The sequence below is a fragment of the Ursus americanus genome, chromosome 5 (genome assembly GCF_024610735.1).
Source record: "Ursus americanus isolate L20-20 chromosome 5, mUrsAme1.1.p, whole genome shotgun sequence".
NCBI classification, from domain to species: Eukaryota; Metazoa; Chordata; class Mammalia; order Carnivora; family Ursidae; genus Ursus; species Ursus americanus.
Window position 1 is genome coordinate 7,234,432 of NC_142131.1, and position 26,248 is coordinate 7,260,679.

General features: G+C 33.6%; 1 protein-coding gene and 2 non-coding genes across 5 annotated transcripts in view; 2 read left to right on the forward strand and 1 right to left on the reverse strand.

The window, feature by feature from the left end:
• The window catches only part of LOC123799262 (uncharacterized), a 1,380,163-nt gene that overhangs the window by 328,084 nt on the left and 1,025,831 nt on the right, over positions 1-26,248 (reverse strand). The window lies entirely within an intron of this gene.
• Positions 5,200-5,302, forward strand: LOC123799322 (U6 spliceosomal RNA). Its single transcript, XR_006781584.1, has one exon. It is a non-coding gene; the product is annotated as a U6 spliceosomal RNA (small nuclear RNA).
• On the forward strand, positions 17,240-17,346 carry LOC123799328 (U6 spliceosomal RNA). Its single transcript, XR_006781590.1, has one exon. It is a non-coding gene; the product is annotated as a U6 spliceosomal RNA (small nuclear RNA).

The window sequence follows — 26,248 nt, forward strand, 5'->3', positions numbered from 1 at the left end:
AGATCGATAAGCCACTGGCAAGGCTTATTCAAAAGAATAGAGAAAGGAACCAAATTAATAAAATTATGAATGAATAGGGAGAGGTCACAACTGACACCAATGAAATAGGAAGGATCATTAAAAAATTTTATCAACAGCTTTATGACAATAAGTTAAACAACCTGGAAGAAATGGATGCCTTTCTGGAAACCTATAAACTACCAAGACTGAAACAGTAAGAAATTGATTTTTTGAACAGACTGATTAATTATGAAGAGATTGAAGCAGTGATCAAAAGCTCCTGAAAAACAAGAGTCCAGTGCCTTGACGGATTCCCCAGGGAATTCTATCAAACATTCAAAGAAGAAATAATACCTATTCTCCTGAACTTGTTTCAAAAAAGAGAAACAGGAGGAAAACTACCAAACTCATTCTATGAAGCCAGTATTACCTTGATTCCTAAACCAGGCAAAGACTCCATCAAAAAGGAGAATTACAGACCGATATCCCTGATGAATATGGATGCCAAAATTCTCAACAAGATCCTAGCTAATAGGATCCAACAGTACATTAAAAGGATTATCCATCATGACCAAGTGGGATTCATCCCCTGGGATGCAAGGGTGGTTCAACATTCGCAAACTGATCAGTGTGATAGGTCATATCAACAAGAAAAGAGTCAAGAACCATATGATCCTTTCAATAGATGCAGAAAAAGCATTTGACAAAATACAGCATCCTTTCCTGATTAAAACACAGTGTAGGGATAGAGGGTACATTCCTCAACTTCATAAAAACCATCTATGAAAAGCCTACAGCGAATATCATTCTCAATGGGGAAAAGCTGAAAGCCTTTCCCTTAAGATCAGGAACACGACATGGATGCCCCCTCTTGCCACTATTATTCAACATAGTACTAGAAGTCCTTGCAACAGCAATCAGACAACAAAAAGGGATAAAAGGTATCCAAATCGGCAAAGAAGAAGTCAAACTGTCTCTCTTCGCAGATGACACGATACTCTATATAGAAAACCCAAAAGACTCCACCCCCAAACTACTAGAACTTATAGAACAATTCAGTAATGTGGCGGGATACAAAATCAATGCTCAGAAATCAGTTGCATTTCTATACAAGAACAATGAGACTGAAGAAAGAGAATTAGGGAATCCATTCCATTTACAATAGCACCAAAAATCATACATTATCTCGGAATTAACTTAACCAGAGATATAAAGGATCTCTATTCTAGAAACTACAGAACACTAATAAAAGACATTGAAGAAGACACAAAAAGATGGAAAAATATTCCATGCTCATGGATCGGAAGAGTAAACATACTTAAAATGTCTATGCTACCCAGAGCAATCTACACTTTCAATGCCATCCTGATCAAAATACCAATGACATTTTTCAAAGAACTGGAACAAACAGCCCTTAAAATTGTGTGGAACCTGAAAAGGCCGCGAATCACCAAGGAATTGTTGAAAAGGAAAAACAAAGCTGGGCATCACGTTGCCGGATTTCAAGCTATACTACAAAGCTGTGATCACAAAGACAGCATGGTACTGGCACAAAAACAGACACATAGACCAATGGAACAGAGCAGAGAACACATAAATGGACCCTTGGCTCTTTGGGCAACTCTTCTTTGACAAAGCAGGAAAAAACATCCAGTGGAAAAAAGACAGTCTCTTCAATAAATGGTGCTAGGAAAACTGGACAGCTACATGCAAAAGAATGAAATTTGACCACTCTCTCACACCATACACAAAAATAAACTCCAAATGGATGAAAGACCTCGATGTGAGACAGGAATCCATCAAAATTCTGGAGGAGAACATAGGCAGCAACCTCTTTGACATCGGCCACAGCAACATTTTTCATGACACATCTCCAAAGGCAAGAGAAACAAAAGATAAAATGAACTTGTGGGACTTCATCAAGATAAAAAGCTTCTGCACAGCCAAGGAAACAGTCAAAAAACTAAGAGGCAGCCCACAGAATGGGAGAAGATATTTGCAAATGACACTACAGATAAAAGACTGGTATCCAAGATCTACAAAGAACTTCTCAAACTCAATACGCGAGAAACAAATAATCAAATCAAAAGATGGCAGAAGATATGAACAGACACTTTTTTCCAATGAAGACATACAAATGGCTAACAGACACATGAAAAAATGTTCAAAATCCTTAGCCATCAGGGAAATTCAAATCAAAACCACATTGAGATACCACCTTATGTCAGTTAGAATGGCAAAAATGGCCAAGGCAGGAAACAACAAATGTTGGAGAGGATGTGGAAAGGAGATCCCTCTAACACTGTTGGTGGGAATGCAAGTTGGTATAGCCACTCTGGCACACAGTGTGGAGGTCACTTAAAAAGTTAAAAATTGAGCTACCCTATGATCCAGCAATTGCACTACTAGGTATTACCCCAAAGATACAGACGTAGTGAAGAGAAGGGCCATATGCACCCCAATGTTCATAGCAGCATTGTCCACAATAGGTAAATCATGGAAGGAGCAGAGATGCCCTTCAACAGATGACTGGATTAAGAAAATGTGGTCCATATATACAATGGAATATTACTCAGCCATCAAAAGAACAATTTCTCAACATTTGCTTCAACAGGGACGGGACTGGAGGAGATAATGCTAAGCAAAATAAGTCAAGCAGAGAAAGACAATTGTCATATGGTTTCGCTCATATATGGAACAGAAGCTGTAGGAAGATTGGTAGGAGAAGAAAGGGAAGAAGGGGGGGTAAACAGAAGGGGGAATGAACCGTGAGACTATGGACGCTGGGAAACAAACTGAGGGCTTCAGAGGGGAGGAGGGTGGGGGAATGGGATAGGCCAGTGATGGGTATTAAGGAGGGCACGTACTGTATGGAGCACTGGGTGTTATACGCAAGTAATGAATCATGGAACTTTACATCAAAAACTAGGGATGTACTGTATGGTGGCTAACATAACATAATAAAAAATATTATTAAAAAAATAAAATTAAACAACGTATTTAAGGGCAATTTGAACAAAAAAAAAAAGTGTAAATATCTGAGGAAAGCATCAGGAGAGGAGGCTGTTTCCATTGTTAAGGATGAGGTTAGGGGACTTCAGGAATGTTAGACAGTGCCGAGGTTGTCCGGTTGTCCCAAAAGCTTGAAACCAACCAACTGAAGAAGTTTCCTTTAAGGACAAATCCAATGCTAAAGGGAAACTGTTGGGAATAGAATACAAATTAAGCAGGAAAAAGATACTATGGGGAAAAAAGAGAGTTAGGGCAGGCAGTGTGGAAGAGAGAGAAAGAAAGGAAATATTCTGTTAACAGTAAAAAAAGAAAAGAAAGGAGAGGGTTCTCACAGTACCTGAACTAGCTACTTGATGCTTCACAGTTGAGAAAAGCCTGAAGCCATGAAGCTACGAAAGTTACTTTGGCATATTCCCATATTTGAAAGATAATTTTTAAAATTCAAGAAAACTCATTTCATATAAACATTCATAACACAATAGAATTGTGGTTAATTCCAAACAAATTCACTCCAGGTTGAAAAAAAAATAAATGAGCAGAATAAACATCTTTCAGACAATGAAGACATACCAAAAGAATATGACCTACCAAAAAAGATTTAAGAATTGAAGCTTAGTATTTCAAAATAAGCCAATTAAATTAAAGTATGAAAGAAAGCATAAGAGCTAGAAAAAATTAGAAAAATAAAATTATGAAAATTAGAGAGCTTGAAAACAGACCTGAGTCCAGAATGATTTAGGAATAAATGTAAAATAATCTTAGAAAAAAGACAAAGCTAACTCGACAATGAAAATGAATAGGTATCACACATGATACAGTAAAAGAGATAGACAATTAAAAATATAATAGTACATTTTAAAATCAAGCAAAAATTAATAGACAAAATGAGGAAGTAATTGAAAAAGGTAGAGAAAGTATACATACACACACATACATACAGTCCAAGTGAAAACAAAAGCAAGAGCAAGGAATATGTATTAAGAACTGTAATTTAACATAACTTTCCTTTAATAAAGAATTACATCTTCATATTGAAAGAGAATATCATTTCTCAGAGAAAAGTTTGTTTTTTTAAAGACTTTATTTACTTATTTGAGAAAGAGGGCACAAGACAGTAAAAGAGAGCATGAGCAGAGGGGAAGGACAGAGGGAGATGCAGACTCCCCACTGAACAGGGACCTGAGCTTAATCCCAGGACCCTGAGATCATGACCTGAGCCTAAGGCAGATGCTTCGCCGACTAAGCCACCCAGGTGCCCCTCTCAGAGAAAAGTTTTACAAGCAGTCCAAATAAATATATACTATGGTAGAATTATTTAATTTAAGCTCCAAATGTTTTCACAAGTGACTTGCTTTAAACAACTTTAATGATAATCCAAGTACTACTTAAATTATTTGAAAAATAAACACAGGGGGGAAAAAACCCTTTAAATTCTTGTTATAAGATGAGTGTAATATCGATTATAAAACCTGATAAAAACTGCTCCAAAAAAGAAATCTACAAGCATGTGAATGTTCATAAAAATCTTTGACTTGTAAATTTAGTATTATTGCAATAAAGAAATGGATCTTTCTTCTTAAGATAAAAATTATAAGGCCCAAATGAAAGGGCAAATAAGAATAGAGAAAATACGAAAACCATGAAAAGGATATTCTAATCCCCTCTATATGAGGTGTATTTTATGACCTCTATATGCAAGAGAATAAGATTTTAGAAAATAAATGGACTAAGATAGAAAATCTGGAAATAGATATATTTGCAAATAAAAATTTAGTACTACAAACATAGCATTAGAAATCAGTGAGAAAAATATTCTTTATAATTAGTAGTGTTGGAATAATGGCATACTCACAAAAGAAAAGACAAAATTATCTCCACAAAGAATATGTCAGTATTAGAAGAAAATAATTCACCTATAAAGCAGGGAAATAGTCTTAATTATGACTCACAAAATATAATTAATAAAGGATCAAATTAATAGTTTTAGTTATGTTACTTGTCCAAAAAATATGACAAACATTATAATCAATAAATAACAAATGACAAAACAGTGAAACACATTTGCAATGAAAAATGCTTAAGGGCCATCAGATTTATTCATTAATAGGATTTTAAGATAGGGTAATTTGGAATATAGACCAAGTCAGATATTCAGATATATTCCAAAGATAAAAACAAATGCAAGTTGTCTCCGCAGGATGCATATACTAAAATAATAATGACAAAGAGAAGATTAGCACAGGCCCTGTAAAACACTAACATGTAAATTCATGAGACATTCCATATTTTTCTGTACACTTTAAAATGGTGAAAATAGTAATTTTATGTTATGTATATTGTACCATAATAAAAATAAATAAAATGAAATATAGATACAAAAGAATGAAAAAGATTTTAATTAAAATAATGTAGAAGATAAAAAAAAGTGCAGGATATCTTAAATGTTTTCATAATCTTAATTTTCATAAAAATACTGGTATTGGTATCATTCTGAGTTTGTATTGATGCTTAAAAAATGAGAAAAACCTAGCTGGCCAGATCAATCTCTGTAAGAACAAGAAAAATGAAAACTAGACATAATGTATCTCTTGATGTGATACAATAGGAAGCTTACAATTTCCCCTGTGAAGTATTATATAAAAAAAAAAAAAGATAGGACAAAGCTGATCAGCCTTCTAAATGTAACCACTTTTTACAAGAAATAAAAAGGTATGCAGACCACCTTAACTGATACAAAGGGAGACAACGAGCAAAATCCAGAAATTGCAAAGTTATATAGGATCAATATCCTTGGTTTCTTTATCAAATAAATTATAAGGAAAAAAATGGATGGGAAGCTTATAAATCAAAAGCAATTTAAATTATATCAATGAAATGCATTGAATATATTTTGTTTCCTGATTCAAACAAACTCTAAGTTAAAAATGCTATGAAATATTGAAAGAAATGTGAATACTATGATTTGTACTTAATTACTTCCAAAATGATAAAAATTTTGGAATTATGATTTTTAAAGTGTCTTTTATAGATACAGACTGAAGGATCTTTGGATGAGCAAAGTGTTATCTAGGATTTATCTGAAAACAACCAAGGGAGGGTGTGGATGGAGAATAAGTATAGACTTACAGAAAAATACACTATTTTGAAACTGGGTATTAGATCCATGGAGTTTCATTATGTTACTTTTTCCTTTTATATATTTACACTTTCCCATAAATTTTTTAGATAGTACCCACATTAAAATCATAGACAAAATAATAATGGATGAGGAAAAATCATCATCTCAAGTTATTTAAAGGCTGTAAGAAGAAACAATAAAAAAAATCTAAGCTTATACATGCTTTATCTTTTAAAAAACCTATTTATATTGTTTCAACTCATTGGCCAATATGCTCATACTTTTTAAAATTTTAGAATTTTAAAATGTACATGACTGGACATAATAGAAAATTGTGACCAAAAATGTTGGTCATATCCTTTTGTGAGAAAGTAAGCATTTCTTGGCTTTATTTATTTATTTTTAACGTCAACTAATCTTAAGATTAGGCATTAAATGCCAGTTACTTTTTAAAGTACATTTGCTATTTACTCTCCACTAGGGAGAAATGTGACCTCATTCCATGTTCTGAATAACACAACAGTGCCCTAGTGATTAGTGTATCAGGTCAGATGGGAGAAAAACACATGGCTCTGCACTTTTAACAACCTGCTCTGCCTTAAACTGGTTACCAAAGGATTTAAAGGCAAATCATTAAAAAGTAAAAAGTCAATTGATTAAGCATGGTAGGTAATAAATAAAACAAATTCTATATTTATGTTACTGGCATAGAGGTAACAGTCTCCTGACAATGTATCTTTCACACTCTATTCAGATATAATAAACATCTAAAAGTTTGATTTCATTTTAAGCTTATAGCTTTGTATATTGGAGGGCTACTGTTATTTTAACTACTACCAGTGTCAAGCTTTGAAATGCTCCCATCACCACATAAAGCTCACTTATACCCCTCAGTAGTCAATTCTCATCCCCACCTTGCTTCTAAGCAATCACTGGTTTTTCAGAAAGCAAAAAGATTTTGCCTTTTCTAGAAATTTCATATAAATTTCATACAAAGCCATAAAATATATAGTCTTCAGTGAGTGGCTTCTTTCATATGGCACCTGACTACGCAAGACTATAACATTTTGCTGCCTCGTTCCAGAGTGTCTTCTTGATATAGTAGAGATAGCACTGAAAAAATAGGCGGAAGGCCTCAATCCTATCTCTGCCACTCCAATCTGTGAACTAAGACACACATTTTAACTTCTCTTGTCTGGCAACAGTAGGATGATCTGTCCTCCTCAAGGCTACTGTGTGGAGATAACTAGAGAGAATGGATAAAGTGCTTTCTAAAGTGCAACACATAAAACAGATCAATTCAGAAGAAAAAGCTATCAGAAATGAGAGAAATGATAGTTTCAAAAAATATTTTATTAAACACAAATAAATATATTAAAATATAAATTTTAAATATTTCACTTTTTCACTGTGGAAATGGGAATAAGATGGAGGAAGACTGAATACATTTTATGAAATTGGAATAAAATAGGAAAAAAAACCTAAAACTAGAATTATAAAAAGGAACAATGTTCTATCAAAGCCTAACAAAGCCCATCTAAAAAAAAAAATCAAATAGCAAGGTTCAGAAATATACTTCATTTTTTAAATTTTTATCACCAAAAGAATTTATTCTACATCGGACACATCTGACAAAGTTATAGTTATAAAACATAGCATATAATCCTTGTCTTCAAGTTTCCTCTACTTTCCCTACTAACATGGGAAAAGGGCAAATAAAATGGCCTTTAAATAAGATTTAAGGACAAGGAAAGAACACTCTTCCAGCAAAATAAGATCATAAAGATTATGCGAAGGTTGACATTTTAAATTTATAGTTTTATTTATTTTATCTGATGTCAGGAAAGAAGATTAGATAATCTACAATCCCTACATCTACATCACTCTGATGGATCTCTTTTCCTGATCCAACTCTGAATCTTGAAGTTTCCCTCTGCTTTTCTATACCCTAGGGAAAATGTTGCAACATAACTGTAGTGTTATAGGCTTGAAAATTTCTGACACCAAGAGGAAAATGAGGAAAACTTATAATTTACAAGGAGGTATAAAAGACCATGACACTTGGGAAGGGGTAAAGAATGGGTTATATGAGAAGACAGCTCATCCTTGTAGGCTGAATTTGGCCAGCTGCAGGAAAATGCAATTGGAATGCATGAAAGATCTAGTCTGTGTGGAAATTTCAGGAAGCCAGTGAGAACACGTGACTTTTTTTTTGCCTTTTTGTCTTTGTAAGTTAGACAAATTATACAGATCTGAAGTAAAGTGCTAACTGGAAGTTTTCCAAGCATTTATAGGCTCTTATCCAGTAAAGAAAAGGGGGAATCTTCAATCCATGACTATAAAATGTCAGATCTCAATCAGATGTGTGAAGTATCTTCATTGATGATGGTCGCAGGATAAAAAAGTTGGTCATTAAATTAATCTAGTTAATTAAAAAATAAGATTAATTTCCCCCTGTTTTGGTCACTCTCTTTAGGAAAAAAGACAAATATAAGAAAGTTAAATAAATTTCAAATTACTGTTTAGCACAGTGAGTATAGAAGTATGTAGCATACTGAACAACAGTTTTATTAGTAATGATGAAGAAAGAGTAATCATTTAAGGCTGGAACACTGGAAAATTTCAGGGAGAAGAAATTAATGTATATGACAGCAGAGTAGGATGTTTAAATTAAGAAACTAAAAACAAATGAAAACTCAGAAAAATTATATAATGTGCCCAAATTTAGTAGTAGGAGATCACAGAATTAAAACCAAATTTTCTAATTCTATATGAGTACGCTGCTTGTTATAAAAATTATAGTACCCAATTAATGGACATTTATTTGCTCAACAGTATTTATTGCATGACTGTGATATGCTGAATTCTGTTCTAGCTCATGAAGATAAAGTCGTAAGGGAAGCAAAGCAGTGAACAAAATTAAAGTCCCTCCTTTTGTGGAGCTTGCATACTAAAGTGAGGTTGCAAGACAGAAAATGAATAAATATATGGTATAAAGTCATATAATGCTATGAAAAAGTCAAAAAAGGGTAAGCAGATAAGACAGGAAAGAAAATTATAATTTTAATCAGGATGTCTAGGGAACATCCTTCTGGGGAGGTAACATTTGAGGATTAATCTAAATGAGATTTTTCAGGTAGAGGAATCTGGGATTACAAAGACTCCAACGTAGGAATATGTGAAGCATGAGATATGACTAGTAAAGATGTCAGTGTAGCTGGAGTAGAATGAGCCAGAGAAAGTAATAAGACTTGTTGAGGTCTACACATTTTATTCTTTTACAGTACAGAAGTTTGTAAATGTGTTCTTATTGTTTGAAGAGTGCTACTTACAGATTAGTACAAAGGAAGTGCTACATAGCACTACTTAGTAAGTAGCACTTGCTTCAAAAGTAAACAGTTTTTTCTACTTTCATAGTAAAAGCCTAATAAACCTGTATAAGTTACTGCTTATCACGCTAGGCTTTACAAATCTGTCTCTTTATCTCTATCTCCTAACTGGTTCTGCTTCTCTGATGAAGCCTGACTATTACAGTAATTCATTTATACCAGTATTTTAAAAGAGAAAAAAAACTATTTAATAGATGCCTGAAAAACAATTTGACAAAATTCAATATCCACTTCTGACAAAATTTCTCCTATGAATAAAAGCCAAATTTTTAACATAATAAAAGATATCTGTTAATAACTAGAGTTAACATCTTACTTTGTTGTTAAAGACCAAATAGTTTCACTCTATGATTAGGAACAAAATAATAATTTCTACTCCTACCATTCCTATTCTACAACATGCATGCCAGTGCAATAAATCAAGGAAAAGAAATACAAGGCATATGGATTGGAAAGTAAGAAATAAAACTGTCTTAGAGGTCATGATTGTCTACATAGAAAATAGCAAAGGATATATTAAAATAAATGAGTTTAGCTGGTTACAGAAAAAAAAAAAAAAGCCAGCATATTAAAATCAATTGTCTTTAAACATACCAGCAATAAAAATTAGATAATGAATTTTAAAAATATACCACAGTACTACTAAAAATAGGGTAAGTCTCAAAATAATGGTCATAATTTGTATAATAAAAAATACCACATTGCTGATAAATATCAAAGAAGATCTAAGTAAATGGAGAGATAGCTCATGTTCATTAATTGGAAGACTTAAAATTATCAAGATGTAAATTCTCAAATTGATCTACAGATTGAACACAATCCCAGAGAAAATCCTATAAGCCTACTTTTAATCTGCAAACTGATTCTAAACTTTACATGAAAAAGCAAGAAATCAAAGAATTGTTAAAACTATTTTGAAAAATGAAAACAAAGTTAGAAGACTCACACTACCAGATTTTAAGATTTTCTATAAAGCTAGAGTAATCATATAACATGGTGTTAGTAAAATTATAGTCACATATCAATAGAACAGAATGAAATGTACAGAAATAGACCCATATACATATAAGGAAATTGTTTTGACAAAGTCGGCACTATTATTCAATAGAGAAATACCTTGAAACAATTATACGTCCTTGTGAAAGGAAAATAATGGAAATTTGAAAGTAAAACCTGAAATTGAAAACTTCTATCTAGAAGAAAACAGGAGAAAATCTCTGATGTTGAAATAGAAAATCACTTTTTTTAAATAAAACATATTTAAACCTCTGCTTTTTGCAAAACAGCATTTTAAAAGAAAAAGCAAGCTGTAGTCTCAGAGAGAAATATTTGCAAAACACATTTAACAAGGTACTGGTAACCAGAATATACAAAGAAATCTGAAAAATTACTAATAAGGAAAGAAATAGCATAATAAAAATGGTAAAATATATGAAAAGATAATTCACTACAGAAGAGACTTGGATGAAAATAAGCACTTGTAAAGACGCTCACTATCATCAGTCATTAGGCAAATGCAAATTAAAACCACAGTGAGATACCACCACATATCTAATCAAATGCAAAAAAAAAAAAAAAAAAAAAAGAACGAAACAAGTAATGAAATACCTGACAAAAATAAGTACTGGCTAGTAGGGAAAGTAAACATAACTCTAAATAAATCATGTATTACATGTAAAAGAAATTAAGATATAGGTGTATACAAATGCCTGGAAACAAATGTTATGGTCCTTTATTCATAATCATAATGGACAAATCATTCTATATCCATACAACACTCAGCATAAAAAAGAAATGTGCTATTATTCATACTATGGTATCAATGAGTCCCAAAAAGAGTATCCAAAGTCAGCTTAGGAACAGAATCAAAAGGATTCATGCTTTATGACTCCATTTATAAGACATTTTAGGAAACACCAAACTATGGGGACAAAAACGACATCAACATTTACTAGAAGCCAAAGTAGTGGTTATGGTGGGTTGTTTGATTACAAATGGATGATAGAAACACTCTATATTCTTTGGGAAGATAGAAATAGTATATATCATTCTTGTGGTGGTGGTTATAGGATTATGTAAGTTGGTTGAAATGCATACACCTGCATACCTAAAAGACGTAAGGTTTGTTTTTTGCCATTATACCTCAATAAACCTGAAAAATTACATAATTGCCTTAACACAATAATAATAAATTATTGCTCCTATTCCTACATATTATCTGGACGTACTGTTTGAGCCTGCTGGATTAGGTTGGTATTGGCTGGACTATCTAATATGTCTGAGGTCAGCATGGTGGAGCAGGCAGGGCTGACTGGTCCGATGAACTTGTTTAGGATGGCTCTTCATGTATTTTCTCTCTGCAGAAGTATGTCTCACATGACATTCTCAGAGTTTCCAGAGAGTGGAAATGTCTTGAATACCTCGAGGTTAGAGTTGGACCTGGTACACCATCAGTCCTGGCCCACAAGTAAACTTTAAGTTTGAGTACAAATTCAAGAGGTAGTGATACCCTCTTGCCTCTATCAGAAACCGAATAGCTTTTACAGTCTATCACAATAAGTGAATGAATATGTCATCAGCCTAAGTTCCATCACTTAAACTTTTAATGTTTCCTCTAATTTTCTTCATATAAGAATAATTTAAAAACCCCACAATCTTGACAGGGTATAATTAAATGTTACATAATAAACCCTAGGACATGGGTTATCTAGTAAATTTAGTGCGAATCAATAACAAACTTGTGCAATTTAGTCCAAATTAAAACCTTTTACATGCATTTCTATGGAATTCAAGACAAATAAGACTTTTGTACAAAATGAATTAGTTTATGGATAAATTGGTTTAGTAGAGATCTTTTAAAGGGAAGAAGAGCAAAAAATCAAACAATATAATAACTGAATTTTTTAATGTATCTTTTGAAGATTTTAATTATTTACTTGAGAGAGAGAGGGTGCACATGTACACAAGATGGGGGGGGGAGTGTGGGCATGCACAGGAGCAGGGGAGGGGCAGAGGAAAAAGCAGAATCCCCTCTGAGCAGGGAGCCTGATGGGGGCTCCATCCCAGCACCCTGGATCATGACCTGAGCCAAAAGCAGACACTTAAGTGACTGAGCCACCCACGTGCTCCAATAATTGAATTTTAATAAAAGTAAACTCTTTTGTGAAAGACAGTGAACCCAGAGTATAAAGAGTAGCATTTATATTAAGTAAAAAAAAAAAAAATTATGAAAAGTCATTATATAGTCTGCCATATATAATTTGGGTGACTGTGTAAAATTCCTAAAATAATTACTTTTTAATTAAATAACATGTATGAGACAGAATAAAATCACAAGCATCTGTAGTACTTACCACAGGTAACACATATCCTAAATAATTTACATATATTATGTAATTTTAATCTTTATAATATTGCTTGTGGTATCTATAATTCCTGTTTTACATACAAGAAAATGGAGGCTCGGAGAAGTTAAGAATACTTTAGGGTAACAACTGCTATGAAATAGAGTCAGGATTTGACCTCAAGCAATCTGCGGCAGATTAAAAACCTATTTTAGCTAAGTCTGAGACAAAGGTTTATTTGGAATTATTGTCTAAGGTAGCAAAATTTTGTGGTGTTGGGAGATGGGGCGCTAAGGCAATGTGAAGCCAAATAGGAGGAAAGCCAGTAGAGTGCGTTATTGGGTTTGTTACCTGTATAGGTGGCTGGTGCTGATAAGGCAGGACCTTCAGATCTGCCTTCCCCTGGGACAGAGAAGACATTTTATGCACTCTCTCCCTGTCCTCATTGATCAAGGATGGTTCCAAGGGTGTTAATGTTCCCTGAAGTTGGGGTGGCTCACAAATGAGTCCCAGTAATTTCCCACAGACCTCATAAATTGCAGAGGTACAAGAAATAAGCCCTAGAGAAGACAAAGTAAGATTGCATTTAAGCGAAACTAAAGTCTTTGCTCACTTAGTTGACTTTATAAGGGTTGAAGTAGACAGTAGGGCCTAGAAGTGGGGCATAGGCAGAAACAAGTGTCTATATTGTCTTTAAATTTAGAATATAAAAAGATGATCTAAATTGATAGCTATCCTGCCAATATATTTCCATAAGATTCATTTTAAAAAAAAGCCATGATAAAAAATATGTATTGAATGCATAAATCATATTGATTATTAAATGTAAGTAAAGGTACATAGTTATTTTCTCACAGTCTTTTCTGAATCTCTTATTCAATATGCAAATGATTAGGAGCTAAAATTAATCATGAAATATATTACCTTCCTTATGAGAACTATAAATCAAAGGGAAGTGACTCTTATCAGAAAGAAATGAAAAAAAGCATGTATTACCTCCAGGCTAAGTGGTTCCACTCCAGAAATATAGTAGGCCATATCTTATCTCTAGTTAGAGATAAGTATTTTAATATCCAAAGGCTTATTGTTGTTTATTAGTTTCCAAAATGCAAATTGATAAAGGTCATCATTAAATAAAAGAAAATTGACTGCTTCCTCTTCTATATAGAAGGAAGACCTTTAGTGGACAGGTATAGAGACTATTGAGACATACATTCAGGGTAACTCCCTCACTTAGTATACAGAGATGTATTTGATGTAGTAGAAATATACTCTATCAAAGAAAAGAAGCCAGACTTCATGTCCTTTAGTTTGTACTAAGACGTTCTGAGGGACAGACCTGAATAGACCTTAGCAATAGTTACGGTTTACAATCTTCTTTAATAAGTCAAGCTGGTTCCACAGTAGATTAGAAGTGCCTTCAACCGCAAGGGACATAAAAATTTCCCTGGGTGCAAACAGTCTGCTTTAGAGAAAGCAGGATTCTTTTAACTGTAGTTTAGTTTACTTTCAAGCCAATCTAGTGAATCTTAGGAGAATGAGAATACAATATCATGCTTTTTTCCTACTTAAAATGAGTCTATAGAAGGTTTGTATCCATGCTTCAAAAATGCTATCTTTCTGCTTGATTAATATTGCCTGGAAAATACCTGAATGAAGAAATTGAAAAATATCAAAAAGATAGTCAAACTATTCAGGAAAAACACTTTTGTTTTAAAAAGGACAACTAACAATACATGAGGATGGCTTCATTAAATACATCAATAACAAGCTAAAGGCCCCAGCTGTGGTCCTTGTACGGCACGCCAAAAGGCATTCAGAGGTAACAAATGACATTATGTTTTTAATATTAGTGTAATCTGGACTTAGTACTAGCTACATTGATTTGGGATAGCATTCAACATACATTCCACATACATTTTTCTTCCCCCCAATTATCTTTCTATATTGTTCTTTCAAAAAGGATATATTCCAGGCGAATATTAGTTTCTAACAATAAAATATTCTTTGCATTTTTTTTCAAATTTCACATTGAGAAACTTACTACAAAAGAAAAAAAAAAGAAGAGAAAGGCCTAAGAAGTTTGCTGTTTTGTCTTCAATTAAGCTTCAGTTAGAAACATTGCTCCAAGTGTATGTCATTAACAATAAATGGAATGGATAATAAGGCCCTGTTGGGTAATGAGGCTCCTGCTTAGGGTTTATTAGCTTTTCAATAGTTTTGTTTTCTATTTAGATGCAATTTTGAAATTTTCTGCTTTAAATAGCACAACTTTAGCAATACGTAGTGAGTTTAAATTTTTAAATGCAAAGTGCCTATCTTTACATAATAAAAGAACTCATGGAACTGCCATAATTTAATGACTGCTTAAAAAGTTTAAAAAGATATAATATTTTTAATCATTTTAATGGAAATGTTTATCCTTTAAAAAGTAGAGAGAATAGTATAATATACCCTTATGTAGTTATCATCCAGGATCAAAAATGACCAATTTATGGTCAATCTTTTTAAATTGATACTCCGCCAACTTCTATATTATATTGAAACAGAACCCATAAATTATATTATCCATAAATATTATAGTATAATTTAAATGTCATCTCTTTCAAGGCTTTTTTAAATTCTAACAGAATTCATAGAATTTTTCAAAAGTTTAGGACATATACATAAATTTGTATTTATATATACACAAATATATGTATATAAGAGCATATACATAATTTAATGAATAGGAGAGGGCCCAAGATGGCGACTCAGAAAGACCATGAACTCACCTCTTCCACAAACACACCGAATGGACGCCTACATGTAGAGCAATTCCTACTGAAGTAGAACTGAGGACTTACTGAATAGCATCTGCACCCCAAAGGGTAGAGAAACCACATGGGAACAGCAAGAGATGAAGACAGGATAACCCCAGGAACACCAGCTCCAGACAGAGTGAACTGCAGTGGGGAGAAATAGTAGTGAGGGAGGAGGAGCAGATTTGTCTGCCTCGGGGTATTAAAAAAAAAAAACTAGCAGCAGCTTTAAAAGAGCAATTAGAATTTAAAGAAACCAGCCCTTGAGTGTCTGCAGGAGTCCTTCAGAATGCTCTCCATTGTCAGAGGGGCTGATGAGCCCCATTGTTTATGTTCCCCCAGGACACCTAGGATAATTTCTGGTATATAGTAAAAGATTAAAATAATTTAAATACAATAATTTCAAAATCATAAACAAGAGTGTCATTTAATATATTACTAATATAACATACCAAACTACCTACATGATAAAAGAAATAAAGAGGAAAGAAGAAAATAAAGAAAAGAAATAAAACATTTGGTTGATTATCCAACAACATTCACAAATATAAGTTACTCTGACAAAGAAGAGGAGAGATAACACTCATATTACAACTTCAGCTCAAGATGGCAGATTAAACCCACATGACAAGACTTTCTTCTTCATTCTAACACACAAATACCACATTAAATGTATTGGACGTGGACATACAATTTGAGGTTTAGGCACCTATTTTCGGAATGAACTTAAGGCAGTCAGACCTGTTCTTGATGAAGCACTATAATAGATTTTGTTTGTTTACATGTCAGAGAGCCTGAGGAGAGAGAAACCCTGACATAAGCTGTCCCATCAAAAATAGGAACAAAATTTTGCCCCTCCTGGCATAGACACAGACTGGGCACAGCCAAAAGTAAGTTATCAGTCCCAGATCTTGACTGGAAAAAAAGAAAAGAAAAACATTTTTTTTTAAAGTGATAAGGATATTAGAAAACCAGGCATTATGCACATAGAAGTACTGTGTCCCAAATAAAATTAACCCGTTAAACTCAAACTGAGAAACTAATATAAAACTGGTCTTTAACCAGTCCACATGATGGCGGATAAAACAAACTCAAAATATTCTATAAGGACAACTGCTTAACCTAAGACACAGGTATAACAGATTTTCAAAAAAGGAAACGCCTATTGATTTGACATCCACCCGCAAAAATCTACAAAACACAGGAGAATCCACTAATATGAGACAACACGAACAAGAGAATAGCTAAAAATTTAAAGATGATGAATTTATGACTGAAACTCCTAAAGAAAAAGAAATAGAATCTATAAAATAACAAGGGAACTTTAAAGGAAATGCCAAGAATAAAATGTAAACTTGGAAAATGTGGTCTTTAAAGAAAACACTAGATAGACTAGAAGGATGACCAGGTTAATTGGAAGATAAAGTTACAAAAAATAAATTAGAACATAACATGGAGGAAAAACAGTGGGTGATAATTTAGACATTCAAAAAATTAGTTTTACGGAGACTTGAGACCATCAATTCCACCCTGGTGGAGTAACTGGGCCACTTACAATAAATAATGAGAAAATAGGTGCTCACTTCGGCAGCATATATACTAAAATTGGAATGATATAGAGAAGATTAGCATGGCTCCCGTGCAAAGATGACAAGCAAACTCGTGAGGCATTCGGTATTTAAAAGAGAGAGAGACAGAGAATAGGACAAAATATATGAAACATGTGTTTCCAAACACTTAGGATTTCCCAAAAGGAAAATAGGCAGTGAAGGACTGTGATTCCTAAGAGAAGGAAGATAACCGAGTCTTAAAATCAGTCCAGCTTGATGAGGGAACGGAAGGCAAGCTGGACAAAGCAGAAGTTTTGTCCTCCCCCCCTCCATGGGATGTATGTGACATTCCTCAGGCACTTCTGGCTGCCCTAAAGGACAAAGAAACATTCCTTACTACCTACAGCCCATTGACAAGTCCTTGAAACAGGCATGGTGACATTCCTCTAGGAACTCAGCTGCCTTGATGTTAATACTTTGCTAAGGGCAAAAGGCAGTCCTAGCCTGACCCCCTCCCCTCCACCAAGATCCTGTAAGTCTACTTTAACGTATAAAAATTCCTTTGGAAACTTCCTTTATCTCTAACCCCCCAAGATATGTATTGGCAATCATCCCCCAAGCATATGGCCCACCAATATACATCTGAAGGGTCTCATGACTCAGGTTTTATTAGACAGTAATAAATGACCTTTTCCCAACAACAGCTAGCCCCCTCAAGGTCCTGGAAACCTTGCTTCCAAAATTCTTTAGAGACTTACGCTATCCCTAACCCCCTCCCAACTTGAGGGTATATAATGGGCCATTCCTCAGAACCCCGGGGCAGCAGCTCTTTCTGCCCACAGGTCCTGTCCCCGTGCTTTAATAAACCACCATTTTGCACCAAAGATGCCTCAAGAATTCTTTCTTGGTCTTCGGCTCCGGACCCCACCCCACTGAACCTCACCTGTACCTCATCACAGCTTTCTTCAGGAGGTGTCTACCATATTGTAATGCAGGAGTGCTACTGGAAACAGACAATAGTAGCCTGTCTGTGTTCAGTCAGATACACACATAAAGGGGGCTGGAATCTGAGGGGCAAAGTATGAGATAGGAGCTAGCTAAACACAAGAGTTCCATAAATTTTCATAAAGCTTTCTTTGAATCTGTTGTTAAACATAAAGCACGGGCTGGTTAGAATCAAACTCCTAGGAGCTAGGTAGAGAACCAGTACTGGGCTGGGTGGGTAGAGAGTGGTACTGAATAATTCCTAAATGATCACATGTTGGGATAAGAGATGTTTAAATCCTGATCATCCAGAGTGCAAAAAAAATAAATACCTGGGGCAGTCAAGAGAGATCTCTAAAGGTTTACAAATTAATTTGCAAATAAACTGCTGGTCAAAACAAACTTCAACAGTCTTTAAATGATAAAAAAGAACTCAAATATAAAACTTACAATGTCCAATACCCACCCCCAAAAGTATTAAATACACAAAGAAGTAGGAAGATGTAACTCATAACCCAGAGAATAATCAGTCAATAAAAACTGATGCAGATGACAGAAATGATGGAAGAATAACACAAGATATTAAAACAGCTATAAACATGCTCAAGGACCTAAAGAAAAACACAAACATGATGAGGGAAATAGGAAATATATAAAGGAATCAAATAAAACTTGTAGAAATAGGAAATATATAAAGGAAATATATAAAGGAAATATATAAAGGAATCAAATAAAACTTGTAGAAATAAAACCCAAAATATCTGACATAAAAACTTGACTGGTGAGGGGTTCTTATTACCTACATCTGCATAGAAAATCACCCAAACTTAGTGGCTTAAAATTACCCCAAATATTTTCTTATCTCCTAGTTTCTGTGCATCAAGAATTTAGGAAGGGCTTGATTCATGGTTCTGGTCGAGATAACTCATGAGGTCATCCCCAGAGAGTGGCTGGTGATGAAATAGTAGCAGGTAGGGTAGAGGTATACAAAAGCAGCTGAGGAACAGCTGACATCTCATTCTTTTCATGTAATCCTAGGGTCTCTCCAAGTAGCTTCTCTGTCTGAGGTGTCCTTACAACATGGAAGCCTTCACAATGACATCATCTCACATGAAAATATAGTCACATCACCTGTCCTAAGACTCTTAAATCTTTTCTCATTACAGAATCAGTTTGAGGTTTGAGGTCTCCATAGCTAAGTCATGTTCTAGTTCAGATGAATACCCTCAGATGCAATTCCTTGGATATAATTTCTTGAATATCATTCCTCTCAATGTGAAGACCTGTGAACTAAAGGGACAAGATATGTGCATTCTACCACCACCTCCAACAAAAAATAGTGAGGAGACAAGAATAGGAAAACCATCATATATTCTCCATATATACACAGAAGGAGAAAAGGACACATAGGAGACACTTGCCACAGCAATTATGAAATCCAGCTGGAAATATGTGCCAGTTTCCTCATATGTTATCCTCCATGAATCTTGGTTCTGCATTTTTGGCTGTTTGTTTTGCCCTCTGAATTACTACTTTCCATAGTGTTTGCAACCATGTTGCTTTCTTCCTACAGTAATTTGAAGATCCAAGGGCTTCTTTTCGCTTTTCACTTTTTCTGATACTATCAATCAAGTTGGTCTAATCATTTTTAACACTTTGTGGATTTCTTATGTTTTGATTTACAGTCCATTCTATTAGAGAGTGGCACATGTACAAGTATATTCAAATATGCTTATCTCTACTTTGTGTTCTCTGAAAGTCTGCTGTAGGACAACCCACACTTAGAGTCTTAAAAGTACCTGTTGTGTAACACATGGGATCAATAAATCATTTTTTAGATCCTTTGTCTATTTGAGAAGAGTTTGTAAAACACTATTTTAAATCTTCATGAGGATTTGGTAAAGGATCTTACAGGCACAAATTGGACTTAAAGATTTCCCCTAAAGCATTTGTTAATGTGAGAATATTTCATATTTTTATTGTTGTCCCTGGTATTGCTGTTTCTTTGTTTTTCTAGCTGTAGATATAGGGATTGAAAAATAGTTTTATTTTCAAATACAGAAGATAATGGCTCTTTTTTATTTAAAAGTTTATTTTTCAGTTCATCTCTCTTCTCTTGAATTTTATCATATGTACAAAGAAGAGGCTATGTGGAATCTTTGATACTCTGCCTCGAAGTCTCCTTAACCAAATCAAGTTTCCATGCATTTTCTAATTTCTACATTTACTGCAGTTGACAGTGTTGTCAAATTTCTATGACTATATACTTCCATCAGCTACACTATTTTCCTTGCGTTCCTTTAAGTCCTCCCTAAAAATCTTCTTCAGTTTCATTAGGTGTCCACTAACACTCTCCTTGAGATACTTTATTATTTCATTTTGAGTCTCTCATGGCCTTCTTCTTGACCCCAGAACCTAAGCCAAAATTTTTAGACATTTGTTAAGACAGTTTTCCACTTCCAGGCATAACTTTTTTTGTTCTGCTTAGCTATTAGTGTGTAACATGCCATCTCAAGACTCGGTCACTTAAAACAGCAATATTTTATTATCTTTCATAATTTCTCTGAATCAAGAATTCAGAAAGATCTTGGCTAGACATTTCTGTCTCAGTCATTCATTTGGTTGCAGGAAGATGGTATATGAAACAAAACAGTGTGGAGGAACTGAAGTAGCCGAGGGAATGGCTGGCCGCCACTGACTGTATCTTCTTGTAGTCCTAAGGCCACCTTCTTAGGCTCTCATAGTTCTGTTCAGTATTGTAATATAACATGGAAATAAAAGAAATATAAGCCCTTTGGAGAGTGAATAGTATTAATGTGCAGACAACATAATTATATAGAAAATTGAATGAATCTACAAAAAAAAAACCATAAAAATTCAGTTTGGGGAAATTATATTATTGAGATGTCAGTTCTCCCCAAACTTATATACAGATTAATGCAATCTATCAAAATTCTGGGAGGCATGTTTTAGAGATTGACAAGCTACTGCTAAAATTTATATGGAAAAAGTAAAAAAAAATGTAATAGCTTAAACAAATTTGACAAAGATAAAATTGGAGGTTTTATATCAACTGATTTTAAAAGCTTAATATGAAGTTATAAAATCATGACAATGTGATATAATGTAGATAAACAGAACAGAAGACATGGTCAAAAAGTAGACACAAACAATCAATTCATTTTCAACACACACATCAAAATAATTTATGCATATAAGACAGTCTTTCAAGAAATGATACAGTAAAACTGGAAGCCTCTACTAAAACAAAAAACAAAAAAACAAACAAAAACTTCACTCTTACCTCACATGGTACACAGAACCGAAATGGATCGTGTATGCCACTGTAAGAGTATAAAATTTCTTGAAAAAAAGCATAGGAAAAAACATCCACAAATAGGCCAAGATTTCTTAGGTAGGAAACAAAGTACACTAACTGTAATAGCAAACAAAACTAAAAACATAGACTATAGAAATAATATTCCTAAAAAAAGAACAAATTTAATCCAACAATATATAAAATGGACAAAGGATTATTTCTAAGAGGGATTTATCCCAAGAACGAAAGTTTGGTTTAATGTTCAAATATATTAATTAATTCTCCATATAATAAGATAAAGCAGCACAAATCATATCTCAAACAATGCGGGGAAAAACAAGATTTACAGCACTAAACACCTATTGATAAAAAAAATCAGTAAATTGTAACATAAGAAAACTTTCTCATTATGAAAGGGGGAATATAAAACAGTATTTAATGGCGAAAGACTGAACACTTCCTTGTCAAGATTTGGAATAAGTTAATAAGGACTAGAAATGACCTCAAACTCCCTGAAAATGCATTCCTGATCAAGGCTGCTGTGCCTGAGTTAGCTTCTTGCTTAGAGAAGACTCATGTGCAGGTATTCGCACTCTGGGGACCAGGTATTCGCTACTCTGGTGAGTGTATTCTTTTCTAATCCATCAGAAAACAAAAATAGTATGCATTCAAATGGATTGATAAAACACATACATTTGTAGCTCTGCCCAGAGCTATGTTAATTTTCACGCCCTCTGTCATAATATAATACAAAAAGTTCTGGGCCATCTAGACATACCAGAAGACAGCATATTGATCCATTACATCTATCAGACCATGTTCACGCTAATTGGATAGGATAGCAAGAAGAGGAAAATATACACAAAAAAACATGAACAATAATATTCATAGCAGCTGTATTCATATTAGCTAAAAACTGTCAACCCAAATTTATATGTCTACCAAAATAGGTAAAAATACAAATATTCAATGTAATAATTCTTAGCAATAAAAAGGAATAAACTACTGATACACACAACATGAAAGAATCTCAAAAAACCTAATGCTAATTGAAAGAAGCCAGACTGAAAGGAGTGCATACTATATTATCCGGTTTATATGAGGTCCTACAACAAGCAAAGCTACTTGATGGTGTATGAAACCAGAACTGTGGCTGCCTAGGGATGGGGTGTATAAATTGCCTGGGAAGTGACATAAGGAATCTTGCTGATGAAAATGCTCTACACTCACACAGATGTTTGGGATATATTAGTGTATGGAATTGGGAAAACTCACAAAACTTCACATTAAACATATGTACCTTTCACTTTATGCAAATTACACATACTTCATTAAAAAGTGTGATCACTAAGTGTTATTTTCTAGACTAAGATGTCAAGTGCAGTATAACTATAAATTTCTGATGAGTGAGATAGTAATTGTACAATAGTGGATTTTTCCCCCTCACATAGCATATTAGAGTACTGACTTTTTAAAATAAACTTTTTAAAGAGGAATAATTCCTTTGAAGGTAAATACAGTATAAAAACAACTCACCTTAATAAGATTGAATACTTTCATTGTACAGTTAAGTAATTATCTTGCCAAAATGCAAATTTTCATAGTTCCTTTTCAATGTCCCTGGAGGCCCCCCTTCACTTTAAATGTCTAATTGAGGTAATAAAGCAGACAATGTTTTTCAATGTGTTTTGCAGAGGCACACAAATAAAATCCACAAGCACTCACAATCAATATGCTTAAAGGCTAATTTATGATTTCTCATCAATAGTTTATATACAAACAATGCTACTCCTCCCCTCTAATTTAAAATAAATTAGGCCAAAAATTGTGAGCAAGCGAAAACAGTCATTAATTATAGCTTCTTTTCTCTCTACGTTTTTAATGGAATATTGAGGAATTCCAAAGAATGTCTTTATTCCTTTGGTATCTGTTCATCCTTTGAAAGTTTGCTTCTCCTCCTATTAGGTTGCCATTTTGACACACTTCTCTCATTTGCTCCCTTTTACTCAGAATTGTATTCATATTTTTCTCTTAGTTTACTTGGTACTTGGGAAAATAAGGAAATGTTTGTATTGTAAAGGAAATACTGTTTTGAAATCACCCACTGTAGTGGAAGCTGCAATATATTTAACATCTAACAAATGTTCATATACAAACAGAATGAAGAGTAGATTTCAAAATGGTGTTTCCATCCCTCCTCTTCAAACCATTTATCCTCTCTGTCAGTGCTGACTACATCTTTCTAAATGGCATATGATAGACACTTTAGATACATTGGGAGACTGACAAAACGTTTAAGAAGAATATTTAGCTAATCCATTATTCTTAGTAAAATAGACAGCACATTGTCCATATGAAAGTTTAATGGATTTTTTAAAAACTTTCACCATCAGAATAATAAAAAAAAATAAAAAAAATTGCACTCTGTTTACCAAAAGTTACTAGTTTAAAATCTGTACCATTTCTTTTAAAAATAGCTCAGGGTAGACGATTTAATTATTTTATTCTCAGTTACTTTGCTTTTCAAGTGCAGATGTTATATCAACGCAGTAAAACAAAGTAAAATATATAATTTAAGAGTCAGAAAAAAATGCTAGCTCAGTCACTGCATGGAGTTTCACTTAAATGTCCACAGGAAACTTTGAAGTTAAGTCTGCATTTCTGTATAATTAAAATAGTTTGTTTAATTTAATAATTTAGTCCTTTGGATTATTCTGCATTATCTAAAAAGAGGAAATTTGGAATTATTATGATAAAATTTTTAGCTAACAATTACATAGGAAACACATATGAATGTAAATTCTTAAACTTATAAATTATTGGGTAGAAAATTTATAAAATCTTTATAAAGAGCATATCCTATGTTCACAGTGATTTCATAGAATGTTAGTTTGTACATTGCAGTCAAACCTCTATGTAGAGAGGTATATACTCATGAGTTACATATCAGCTACTCAACATTAATTTGATTAAATGACTATAATGGAGAACTAACAGAAAAAATATAGTGTTAATGGTAGCCATAAAAATGATTGGTTTACAATTCTGTGGAATTTATGAGTATGCTCTCTATGTAACGTGAAAGAGAGGGCATGAACCCAAATAGCATACATAACTAGGAGACAGGAGCTCTGCCAAGTGCATACAATTTTTCAGGAAGATGTTTCTTGTTTATCCACTCACAAGATAAGCAAATCTTGAGTTAAGCATGCACATTGTGGTAGTACTACGCAGTGGCACTGATTAAGATTCACACTGTAATTTGTTTAAGAAAACAATTTCAAATTCAAGATGAATATAAAATAGAGCAAGCCAAGATATGATAGTAATATACAAAGGACATAATTAAATGAGGCTGAGTGGAATGAAAAGGGATTCACAGAAATGTTAGTGATATCTACCTAAATATATTATTACTAACAGAGGACACATAAATTAGATCATAAGATCACATAATCATAAGGATCATAGATCATAAGTTGTTAGATCGTTAGGTCAATCAATTGATCAACTGATAAACAACATCTATTATGCAGATATATTCTTCTTACTCTGGAAGGTATGCAGAGTAATGTTATAAAAGCAATCTAGCAGGAATCACCAAGCTGAAGAAGACAATACAAAAAACGTGTTTGAAAATATTTTGATAGTGGTATTAAAAAAAAAATTTAGAACTGAAGCCCATTCTGCTCAGCTACTCACCATGCAGCAGAGATAATGTAGTATACACATTATTTGGCAGATGAGTTAGACTCAGTTAAAACTGAAATATCTATATCTATTTGTGAATAAATTAAATCAGGTCATCTCTGAGTTTTCTTTTTGTTCAAAAAAAATTGGCACACAGTCAACACATTTAGAGATGGAAGAAAGACACGGTTCTTTGAAGAGAAAAGGAGCAATAGATAAGGTGATGCCTGCCCATTTACTGAGGGCAAAACTCGGTATATAGTGCTGTCTATATACTGATGCTTTATAACGTTGAAATAATTGAAATAACTAGCACTGGTATAATCTTTTGGGCAATTTTGTAGAGATACAAAAAAGGAGCCATCCTGGTTAGCACTGGAAAAGAGCAATAGAGAGCCCTTCTTATATGGAAAAAAAATGCAAATTGGTTGAGTTGGATTGAACGTTCCAGAAAGACAAGAAGAAATATGCTATGTTTGCTGAAATAGAAAATGTAAAGTACAGAAACAGTGAGAAGAGATGAGTAAATAGAGGTGAAAACACAGAAAGGCAAACTCTAACTGAAATAAAATTAAGATATCATAAGCTGCTGTGAAGTTGCACTCTAGAATTTTAAGTCCAACATTTGGAACATCATTCACAGATACAACTCATGTCTTGGGATATATCTAGCCAGCTTGATATTCACCCCAAACTGGGAGGAGAGCAGGCCAATTCCAAGTTTAAGTTTTGAATATTTTTCTCTTTTAATAAACAATAAAAGGACCACTAGAGAAGAGTAGAGCAATTTTTAAAGCTTCTCTGCAAAGTTCATATGTAATTACTAATTCATTCCACCATCACCACACACTGTGCATTTAAATACCTTATGTTAATATTTCATTTACATATTGTAATCTTACAACAGGTTGCCTCCCCCCTTCTCTCCCAAATAGTGAAAATAAGAATCAATAAAATGGTTTGTTTCAGGGAAGAACATCTTCTTTTGAGACCAACAGATATGTGCATATTTGATTATGATAAAGTGGCCTCTGGGAAAAA